The sequence below is a fragment of the Sinohyriopsis cumingii genome, chromosome 12 (assembly GCF_028554795.1).
Source record: "Sinohyriopsis cumingii isolate HCF-2022 chromosome 12, ASM2855479v2, whole genome shotgun sequence".
Classification (NCBI taxonomy): domain Eukaryota; kingdom Metazoa; phylum Mollusca; class Bivalvia; order Unionida; family Unionidae; genus Sinohyriopsis; species Sinohyriopsis cumingii.
In genome coordinates this window covers 5697950-5710443 of record NC_142972.1, presented here as the reverse complement: position 1 = coordinate 5710443, position 12494 = coordinate 5697950, and the positions used below count along the sequence as shown (strand labels likewise).

General features: G+C 35.0%; 1 protein-coding gene across 5 annotated transcripts in view; it reads left to right on the top strand.

Annotated features, from left to right (window-relative positions):
• Window positions 1–12494, top strand: part of LOC149785947 (ralBP1-associated Eps domain-containing protein 1-like) — a 144313-nt gene that overhangs the window by 35636 nt on the left and 96183 nt on the right. The window lies entirely within an intron of this gene.

The window sequence follows — 12494 nt, the reverse complement described above, 5'->3', positions numbered from 1 at the left end:
GGACTTGGCCAAGAAACTCAGAATTTATGTTTGGGGTTCAAGATTGATGAACATGGGGATAGGTTTCCTGCAACCAATGAATTTTAATTGATATTTACTATATTTGATCATGTATGGCCCATCCAACTACACAAAGTATGGACATTAATTCCGCCAGCATATTATTGGGTGGCTGATCTGGGTCTGCACAAGGGTCTATTCTAGAACTGAAAATTGGTGGGAAGGAATTAAATTCCCCTTTGAATGGATTAAAAAAGGCAGAAATTTTCTAAATATTGAAGAATCAGAACAAAGAAATAAAGGGACAGGTAGCAAATATGAAGCAAACTTTTCATGGTTTCAATTGACATTTTAGCATGAATCTCATAATGGTATAGACCCTTCTACACTGTACACAGTTGGTTGCATGTTATACATATCACAATGGTACAGACCCTTCTACACTGTACACAGTTGGTTGCATGTTATACATATCACAGTTGTACAGACCCTTCTACACCATACAGTTGGTTGCATGTTATACATATCACAATGGTACAGACCCTTCTACACTGTACACAAATGGTTCCATGTTATACATATCACAGTGTTACAGACCCATCTACACTGTACAAAGTTGGTTGCATGTTATACATATCACAATGGTACAGACCCCTCTACACTGTACATAGTTGCATGTGGGGGCCCCGAGTGGCCAAGTGGTCTAAAGCGATCTCCGTTACGGATCACTGCCATCTCATCTCTGTCTGCGTGGGTTCGAGTCTCGGATTCGGCCAATGTGGATATGTGAGAAAGCTTGCAAGTAGCTTCTTGTTGGTCGGTGGTTCTTTCTGGGGTTTTCCTGGGTTCTTCCTCCACCATTAATACTGGCCATCATGTATAGCCTATTGTGTGCTGAAAAATGGCTTTAAACCCTACAACAACAACAACAACAACATGGTTGCATGTTATACAGCTCGCAATGGTATAGACCCTTCTACATTGTACACAGTTGGTTGCATGTTATACATATCACAGTGGTACAGACTGTACATGGTTGCATGTTATACATATCACAGTGGTACAGACTGTACATGGTTGCATGTTATACATATCACAGTGGTACAGACTGTACATGGTTGCATGTTATACATATCACAGTGGTACAGACTGTACATGGTTGCATGTTATACATATCACAGTGGTACAGACTGTACATGGTTGCATGTTATACATATCACAGTGGTACAGACTGTACATGGTTGCATGTTATACATATCACAGTGGTACAGACTGTACATGGTTGCATGTTATACATATCACAGTGGTACAGACTGTACATGGTTGCATGTTATACATATGTAAGTATGATACTTATGGTTATTATCTACATATCATGATCGTGTTTTATGTTTTATATGTTGCTTGTTGTTATTAGAAATGTACATTAACATGTAATTAAACTATCCAGAACTCTAAGGGAAAGAGAATTTTTCATATGTTTTTGTTTTATCTCTGGAATACACTCCATTTTAATACACCTTCTGTGAGACATTGGGTGCAACTGCTGCATTTCAATATTGATGCCTTATCAGCCTGTAAAAACAGTTCCGTCATTAACCCAGTTTTATCTTGATGTTATAAACTGTTGGTAGACTTGCATCCATGTCATTGAGTATACAAAATAGTTGGCTGCTTTACATTGGCCCATCTGTCCATGCAGATTTACACATTTCATGCTTCTGTACTTTTACAAGTTGGTGAGATTTTGCACATGTACTAATGACATTTTGAAAGGTTTCTAAGCAACTCATTTTAGCAGTTAAATGAAACCTGCCTTTACAAAAAAATCAATGTTTATTTTGATAGTCTTCATGCACAGTGGAAGCCAGTTGGTGGAGCATTGGAATTGCAATCCAAGAGCCATGGGTTTGATACCCACCCTGGCCAGCCTGGGCTGGCTGCCTTGGTGTGTCCTTGGGAAAGACATTTATCTCCCATTTCCTCAGCATGATATAACAAGTAATGTGCTAAAAGTGATGTTAAAACCATCCCCCACCTCCCCCAAAAATCCTGTAAGATTCATAACTACAGTTTGATGTTAAAACCATCCCCCACCTCCACAAAAATCTTGTAAGATTCATAACTACAGTTTGATCTTAAAACCATCCCCCACCTCCCCAAAAATCTTGTAAGATTCATAACTACAGTTTGACCATAGACTTTTATGTTCATTTAGGAAATACAATCAAGTTTTAAAGGAAGTAAGTAAAGAAAGTGGTTGAAATGCAGTTTAAAAAAAATTTAAGGTATCAGTTTCATGGTATTTTTTCTGTAATTAGTTTCTTTCTGTTTTAATATCTTAAAATACAAAAGACATTTTGGAAAGAAATTGAAGCAGCATAAGCATGTAGTTGAAAGAATGGTTGGTGTAATATTTTCAATATGCATTTTTTCCATTTTTATATGTATATTCACATCTATCACTAAAATAGCATGTAATTAGCCGAAATCTAATCCAAAGTACACATTAAAACATGATCATTTGATAGATTTTGCCTACAGTGTATGAAATTAATGATTGAATGTTATTTTAGTCAGTATCAAATTATTGGCATGGGGGATGAATGTCATACCAGTAAACTGCAACCTTATAGCAAGACATATTGGCCTCAAAGTTGAGATCTGTAATTGATTTGAGTCACATGACCCATAACTTTATGAGACAGAATAATGCATGAATGAATATGTTTTGTGACTTATTGGTGATCACATGACCATAGAATACTTAACATGATCTTGTATAAAAAGACTCAATTAAGCCATAAAATATTTTGAATCACAAACAGGAAGTAAAACCTTAAAAAACTTAATTACTTTAATTTAGAAAATGTTTGCAATAGGAAGAGAGGAACTGTTTGGATCTAAAATGATATTTTATTAAATTTCAAAAAGTGCTTTGTATGAGTTTATTAAAAGTTATTTTAAGTTGATTTTAAGTCTTCATGAATCTGAGGAAATCTTATTAAGTGCACCATTGTGCATTTGCTGAAGAAGACATGCTGTTCGTAGGGGACTATAGATATACACCTGATGTGTTGGATACTTGGCACCCTGCTGTTCATGATAGGAGAATATTTACATATTGTACCAAATAGTTTTGGCAACTGTTGATAGCTTACATGCACACAAATGCATGTTTTATGGGGTTTTCATCAGCAGCTGTCAGATGTAAAATGAAGAGTATTAAGCTTCCAGGATTAGCTAGAATCTTGTACATGGTGAAAGACTTAGTCTAACTGAAATGGCAGTCAGCACACAAGCACATTGCATTTGCAACATATCACGGTCTTAAGTGTTAAAACTTATGGAGTACAAACATTTTATTGCAACGTTATTTATACAAATGTGGTTCTGGTCTTAAGGTATTATAGTACATGTACTAATATATAAACTTGATTGATCGCAGATTTTATGGAGAAAAAAATGTACAAGAAGTCTTCGTTACTTTAAGACCACTCCCTCATTATTGGGCCCTTCATTATAATGAGCATCATGATGTAAGCTGAATCTTTCTTGGATCCCATTCATTAAGGTGTAAAATTGTATGTATCATGTACTTCATTGTAAAGTGATCTCACAATAAGGCAGTGTAGCTCCCATGGCTCACAATAAGGCAGTATAGCTCTCATGGCTCACAATAAGGCAGTATAGCTCTCATGGCTCACAATATGGCAGTATAGCTCTCATGGCTCACAATATGGCAGTATAGCTCTCATGGCTCACAATAAGGCAGTATAGCTCTCATGGCTCACAATAAGGCAGTATAGCTCCCATGGCTCACAATAAGGCAGTATAGCTCTCATGGCTCACAATAAGGCAGTATAGCTCTCATGGCTCATTATAAGGCAGTATAGCTCTCATGGCTCACTATAAGGCAGTATAGCTACCATGGCTCACAGTAAGGCAGTATAGCTCTCATGGCTCACAATAAGGCAGTATAGTTCTCATGGCTCACAATAAGCAAGTATAGCTCTCATGGCTCACAATAAGGCAGTATAGCTCTCATGGCTCACAATAGGGCAGTATAGCTGTCATGGCTCACAATAAGCAAGTATAGCTCTCATGGCTCACTATAAGGCAGTATAGCTCCCATCGCTCACAATAAGGCAGTATAGCTCTCATGGCTCACAATAAGGCAGTATAGCTCTCATGGCTCACAATAAGGCAGTATAGCTCTCAAGCCTCACAATAAGACAGTATAGCTCTCATGGCTCACTATAAGGCAGTATAGCTCTCATGGCTCACTATAAGGCAGTATAGCTCTCATGGCTCACTATAAGGCAGTATAGCTCTCATGGCTCACAATAAGGCAGTATATCTCTCATGCAGTATAGCTCTCATGGCTCACTATAAGGCAGTATAGCTCCCATGGCTCACAATAAGGCAGTATATCTCATGGCTCACAATAAGGCAGTATAGCTCTCATGGCTCACAATAAGCAAATATAGCTCTCATGGCTCACTATAAGGCAGTATAGCTCTCATGGCTCACAATAAGGCAGTATAGCTCTCATGGCTCACAATAAGGCCGTATAGCTCCCACAGCTCACAAAGACTGTTGAATTGTATATATGATGTACATCATTATAAGGTGATCTCACAATAAGGGATTATAGCTCCCATGGCTCACAAAGACTGTAAAATTATATGTATCATGTACTCATGGCTCACTATAAGGCAGTATAGCTCTCATGGCTCACTATAATGTTCCTTGTTATTATTAAGCTGGTATTTTGATTATTATGTGGAATGCAGTAGTGAGTTTTTTTCAAGTGTATAAATAATTGTCAGTAAACAATACTCAGCATTTTTTAGTTCCTGACATTTTCAGAATTTAATGAAGTAAAAAGTTTGATGTACTAAAAATTAGAGGAATAATTTTGGTGGTCTGTGACAAACTAGAGAAAGAAATTAATGCTTTGATTAATAGAAACTTATAGGCAATGCAGTATTGTAAAATTGTCTTATTCTGAGTAAATCTTCTTTGAATCCGGTGTAAAATCATGTCATATTTAAATGGTGCCCATAACCAGAAAACTATTTGGTGCCCTGCCCCTTTCCCTCCTTGTTTATGTACTTATTACAGACCATTTCCAATCTGATGAACAATTTCTGGATGTGCAAAGGTTTGAAGAGTTTTCTGCTTGCAAATCTCTGAAATTTCACCAATCCAGACATTTAGAAAATATTTTATTAGAAGAACATTAAGTCTTATCACAAATCATGCCCCTAAAGCTTTCTTTTTAGGCAGTGAACTTTTTTCTACCATTAAAACAATAAAGGATATGCTTGAAAGTACTTATTGTTCATAGCATAAAGGAAGGCTTGGTGAGCGTCAGTCTCTTTAATTTGGAAGGCATTTTCTAAAATTGTCCTAGAGTTATCTCAGATTTGACTGTATTGCAGTGAACCCTGCCATGGGGACACTCTGCACAGTACTCTCATTATAATGCTGTCCATTTGAGACATGCTGCCTTACAGGGAGATTGCTTTTCCAGTGAGGTATCTGATACATTTACAGTATTCACTCATAATGCTGTCCAGGTGACCCATACAATATACTGCCTTCCAGGGAGACTGTTTTTTAATGAGGTATACAATACACATCGATTATGTTCACATTATAATGCAGTGGGAGACAATATTGATTAAAACCTTACAGGGAGACTGTTTTATAATGAGGTGCCTGTTAGATTTATGGTATTCACTCATTATACTGCTGTCAATGGAGACTGCTTTATAATGAGGTACCTGCTACATTTACATTCTTTCATTATAATGCTCTTGAGGAGAAATGCAGTATTGACTGCTTTACAATGAGGTATACAGTATTCCCTCATTATAATCTTATCAATGGGAGACCTATAGATTACCTTACAGATAATGTGCTTTATAATGAGGTACCTGATACATTTATGGTATTCACTCTTGTGTCATCTATATTTTTGTGACTGCTTCTATATTGTAATTTTTGTTCATGACTAAGTTTTGTGCATTTTTTATACCCTTGATGCTTTTCATTTTTAAATTTGGTAAGGGGATGCAAACAGATGAGAGGGTGTGCTATTAGTGTACCACTTAATGAACGGGTATCCATGACCATACTTGCCTTTTAACAGGAACCATAATCTGATGAAAATATCAATGTTCCATTTTTGACTAGTCAGCAAAAACAGTTTTGGCAACTTGGCAAACATGAACTGAATCTCATCAGTTTTGTGTAAACAACAATAAATTTAAGTTCGAAGGCAGCAACGGTGTCGGTGAGGCAATTATTGTTTGTGGTAAATTTAGAACGATTTCTTTTCTGCTCACAGCCAAATGTTATGTGAATCAATACTTGGTCCAGAGAGCTGAGGTAGTTAGATGTAAATCATAAAATGTTAACGAGCTTATCTTTTCACTAAAATACTATTCACGATGAAATTTTATGATGGAAAGATCATGATGCACATGCTATAAATACTGATGACGATTGTTTTGTGTGGACAGCTCTGAAATTTGTGTTAGATATAACAAGCTTCCATTTTGTGGGCAATTTTTAATACTGGTGTGTAGCTAGACATGTAATGACATTTTTTAATGCCCACTAGCATGTAGCTAGACCTGTAATTCTGTTTTTTAATGCCCACTAGTGTGTAGCTAGACCTGTAATGCTGTTTTTTTAATGCCCACTAGTGTGTAGCTAGACCTGTAATTCTGTTTTTTAATGCCCACTAGTGTGTAGCTAGACATGTAATGACATTTTTTAATGCCCACTAGTGTGTAGCTAGACCTGTAATGCAGTTTTGTAATGCCCACTAGTGTATAGCTAGGCTGTAATGCTGTTCTTTAATGCCCAGTGTGTGCTAGACTTGTAATGCTGTTTTAATGCCCACTAGTGTATAGCTAGGCTGTAATGCTGTTCTTTAATGCCCAGTGTGTGCTAGACTTGTAATGCTGTTTTAATGCCCACTAGCATGTAGCTAGACATGTAATGCTGTTTTTTAATGCCCATTGGTATTTTGTGCGACCTGTAATTTTTTTTAATGCTCACTGGTGTTTAGCTAGACGTTTAATGCTGTTTTTTGTGTGCAAAATATTGCAACTATTTTGTTTAACATTTTTGTTTGAACATTCCACACTGGGTACAGTCATTTTTTGTTTGTTTGCAGGTTGACAATTTCCTGGTATTACAGAGATTATTTAAAGCATCCTTATGTACCAAAAATGGGCCTCTGTCAAAAATGAGAAAGATCTCAAAGTCATACCGAATTTCCAATTTTAGCAATTTACTCCTGAAAGTTTCATCCCATTTGGTCTAATTTGTTACCGAAGTGATGGACCCCATTCCAAATTACCCAAGAAATTTCCTATATTGGAATAAAGTAGGAATACTTAATTTCTTTTGTGTTAAGATTGCAAAGCATTCATGGAATTCCCTGTATTGGAATAAAGTTAGCACACTACATTTCTTTTGTGTTAACATTACAAAGCATTCAAGGACAGATCTTTTGTTCATTTAACCGAAAAACATTACCACTGTTTATTTTGTCTACTTCTTTGATAATTGGTTAAATTTTACATATCTACTTTGGTAATTGGTTAAAAGTTAATGACTGTTACTAGTATCCTGAAATTCAAATTTGCATAAATTGAAAGGTGCTAAAATGTTGTGGTTTACAGTTCTTCTTTGAAAGCACTTATAATCTTTAGTTATTGATATTTTACACCCTCATTTATCATGCTGCATTTTAGTACTCATTATAATACTACCCTTGTTGTACTCATTATAATACCACCCTTGTTGTAATCGTTATAATACTACCCTTGTTGTAATCATTATAGCACTACCCTTGTACTCATGATGCTGTCACTGTAGTACTCTGTCATGATTTCATTTTAGTACTCATTATAATGCTACCCTTGTTGTACTCATGATGCCATCACTTTACTCTATAATTTCATTTTAGTATTCCATCAATATAAATTTATAATGCTACCCTTGTTGTACTCGGGATGCTGTCACTGTAGTACTCTGTCATAATTTCATTTTAGTACTTGATTATAGTGCTACCCTTGTAGTACTCACGATGCTGTCACTGTTGTACTCTAATAATTTTATTTTAGTACTCCATTATAATGCTACACTTGTAGCACTCATGAAGTTGTAATCATAGAAGTCTTGAAATAATGTCTATATAATAATCATTTATTATAAGTCATTTTAATAATCCACTATAATACTCCATAAAGTACTACCACATTATAATGCTGTCCTTATAATAAATATATCATTATAACACTACTTGTAATACAACATTATAACACTGTGCTTATAATAATTATAACACTGAATATTTCAGTACATATTTATTTATGTGGCTGAATCTCTGTGTTATGAACGGCAAATTGATCAACAGTGGTTACTAAGCATTTTGCAATATTTTGTTGCAATTTCAAATAAATTAAAAAATAGAGTTGAGCATATACTGTACTCAGGGTTGAGAAGTTTTGTGGAGGTCGTGCTTGATTGGGCAAGCTTTCCCAAGTCTGCACTACTTGTAAAATTCATCAGGTGTGTTTAACCTTTGCAGTCCTAACTGATATATGTTAATTATTTAGTAATTAAAAATGAACGAGTACGATTTAAAAATTACTACAGTCTTCATGGTAATTTTAAAAACTTTGTTAACAAAGAAGACTCAATCTGGATATGCAGCAGTTTTTATCAAAACCAAGCAATTTAGGACTTCTGCTTACACTGAGAACTAACCAAGCAATTTAGGACTTCTATTTACACTCAAAACTAACCAAGCAATTTAGGACTTCTGTTTACACTCAGAACTAACCAAGCAATTTAGGACTTCTGTTTACACTCAAAACTAACCAAGCAATTTAGGACTTCTGCTTACACTCAGAACTAACCAAGCAATTTAGGACTTCTGTTTACACTCAGAACTAACCAAGCAATTTAGGACTTCTGCTTACACTCAGAACTAACCAAGCAATTTAGGACTTCTGTTTACACTCAAAACTAACCAAGCAATTTAGGACTTCTGCTTACACTCAGAACTAACCAAGCAATTTAGGACTTCTATTTACACTCAAAACTAACCAAGCAATTTAGGACTTCTGCTTACACTCAGAACTAACCAAGCAATTTAGGACTTCTGTTTACCTCAAACTAACAAGCAATTTAGGACTTCTGCTTACACTCAGAACTAACCAAGCAATTTAGGACTTCTTTTTACACTCAAAACTAACCAAGCAATTTAGGACTTCTGTTTACCTCAAAACTAACCAAGCAATTTAGGACTTCTGCTTACACTCAGAACTAACCAAGCAATTTAGGACTTCTGTTTACACTCAAAACTAACCAAGCAATTTAGGACTTCTGTTTACACTCAGAACTAACCAAGCAATTTAGGACTTCTGTTTACACTCATTTTATCGCTAAAGAAATATTATGGAAAATAATTTCATGACAGAAAATTTCTTGTGTAAAGTTATTGAACAACTTTTAGCTTTCAAAGAGTCAGACAACAAATGAAATTCAGGTTTCTTCACAAGGTGGTAGTGCTGGCAATGATGGTAATGTGTCATATATGGCTGTCACTGCCATTGGTTGACAAAGTTTTCATTGTGTTGTTTTTCTATACTGCGGAAATGCAGTTCAGAGTGTTTTCACATGGTACTGCATCATTCGTCCTTGGCATTTGTTGGATCACCAACGTTTCAAGGCTCAGTGCATATGTACATACTATGGTCACCAAGTGACAGTAACATATTGCTGGGACCATTTCAGATTTGTATAACTCACAAGGTGCATTTAAAGTGGACACATTCAGTTATAAATGCTATGCAAATATTCCAAGACCAATCTCCAATTGGAATATTTGCCAGACATTTGTTTAAGCACTAATATAATCTTACTAACAATTAATGCAATTTGATCTCTGACCAGACTTGCCTTATAACATGGACTGGATAATAATAATAATAATAATAATAATAATAAAGACTTTATTTAGAGAAGGTAACTCAGTTACAGAACAAATCTACTTTGAGACCTTCAATCTGTTATGTACAATATGTACAGTATATACAACATGATGTGAAGAATCTGGCTTGACACTAAATAATTAAGTGATTTTAAAATTCAAATTATCAAGCCTGGAACACATGCACAGGCATCTGTGAACACATAAATATATATATAAAATATAAAATATTATCCTGCATTGAAAAATTCGGATGTGAAAATGATGCAGAATTACAGAAAAGCAGGTGGTATTTTTTGTACTAGAACTGTTAAGTTGTCTGAAGACTTCATCCATTTGAGACACTGATTATGAAAAGAAGAAATGTTAGGAGCCTGCCTTATGTCACTGGGAATGTTGTTCCATACCAGTGGACCATTATATTGAAAACTATGTTTAAACAATTCCTTCTGTGGCCTTGGTATAATGTAATTTTTTCTTCTTATGGACCTTAAATTTGGAGTACCATCAGCATCTCTTTGGTGAAAGATATTGCTTAGATAGACAGGAATGGCTTTTCTGGATACTTTATACATCAATTTGGCATTTCTAAGAAATATTCTTTCATGTATTGTTAAAATCTTTATATTATTCATTGCATCCTGGAAATTATACATTGATCTAGAATTAAATGGCAAGCCCTCTTTTGGAGTCTTAAAATTGTTGTTATGTTTGAATTAGAGGCATCACCTCAAATTACAGTACAATAGTCCAGATATGGCTGAATATAACTTTTATAAAAGACGACCCTGTACTGAAGAGGAATGTATGTTTTGATTTTCCTCAGTAGCCAAAGATAAGAATTAATCTTTTTTGAAACATGTTTAATGTGAATAAACCAAGATTGTTATCTACAAATACACCAAGAATTTTATCATGAAGGCTCATATTGCCAAACAGAACCTGGAGTTTGTCACTTTCTAGCCTTGCTCGTTTTTGTTGCATTGTAACTACATGTAGTAGGGCTTTCTTTTTTTCTTCTATATTTATGATATACTGTTTTCCTTGCACCATACTTGAAGTCTGTTGAGAGCATCTTGTAAGTTATTTTCCAAGTACCATTTTGGTTTTACCCATCTCAGAATGTGTAGTATCATGTGCATAGAGGTCAGTGGAAGAAATTGAAGTTCCAATCTTAAGAGGTAAGTTGATAAATAGACTGAATAACAGAGGTCGAAGGATAGAGCCTTGTGATACTCCACAATTAATATTTTTACTTTGAGAAAGTTGACCATTTAAAGATAATTTTTGCACTATCGGTTAAGTAGGAAGTAAACCGATTTAGGGAATTTTCACTGCATTGATAGATTTTTGGTTTTTCAAGCAAAATTTCATGGTCTACAAGATCAAAAGCTTTACGAAAATAAACCATAATAGTGCCTACCATTTCTCCTTGATCTGATGCTTTCAGCCATTTATCAATCAAAGATACAAGTGCAGTTTCACAAGAGTGATTCTGTCAAAAGCCAGACTGACTATCATGAATAAGATCAAAAGTTTTCAAATAGTTGAGAAAAGAACCATGTACATGTTTTTCTGGTAATTTGGAGAGACAAGGAGGATAAAGATGGGTCTGTAGTTATTCACATCATCTTTTGTTCCCGCTTTATGCAGTGGTATAACCTTGGCAGTTTTCCATGTTTGTGGAAATTTATTAGACCTAATACTTTCATTGGAAATGAAAGCTATACTCTCTACAGTTGCAGATGCAGCTACCTTTAGTAGCCTTGATCCAATCATATCAAGTCCTGTAGCTTTAAAATCATCCATTTTTTAAATATATTTTAACACAAATTCTGGACTCATTTCAGGAATTGCAAACTTTATATTCTTTGGTAGTTTTTTAGCACAAAAATGTTTGAGTTCCAGATGATCTGATGAAGTTCTGGGTTCTTTAAGTTTTTCAGCAATTTGAACAAAAAAGTCATTAAAAAATATTTGAGATGTCACTTGGATTATCGGTATAAATGCCCTCATGATTGAGGAATACAATTTCAGTTTTATTCATATATTTCCCTGCACCAGACTTTGTAAACACTTTCCAGATAGCTTTCGGGTTATTTTGGTTTTAATCCAGCACTTTTTTGTTAGTGCGTTTTATTTGGATTGATATATCATTTTATTAACTTTATTCCTCCAAACTCTATATTCAGTTTGATTTCCTACTGATTTTAGTTGGTCTCTGCTTTATTGCTTCTAAAATTTCTGTGGAGATCCAGCCTGGCTGGTGGTCTTTCTTTATCCTGTGTGTTGTTAAAGGGGCATGTTTGTTCACTATACTGATGAACAGATCTGTCCAAGTATCTAAAACATCATCAATATCTTCAAAGATTTGGACTGTATTCCATGGAATCTGTTTCAGATCTTCCAGGAATTTAACAGTATCAAAGTTTTGAAAAGATCTGTAAGTAATGGATTTATGTATATTTTT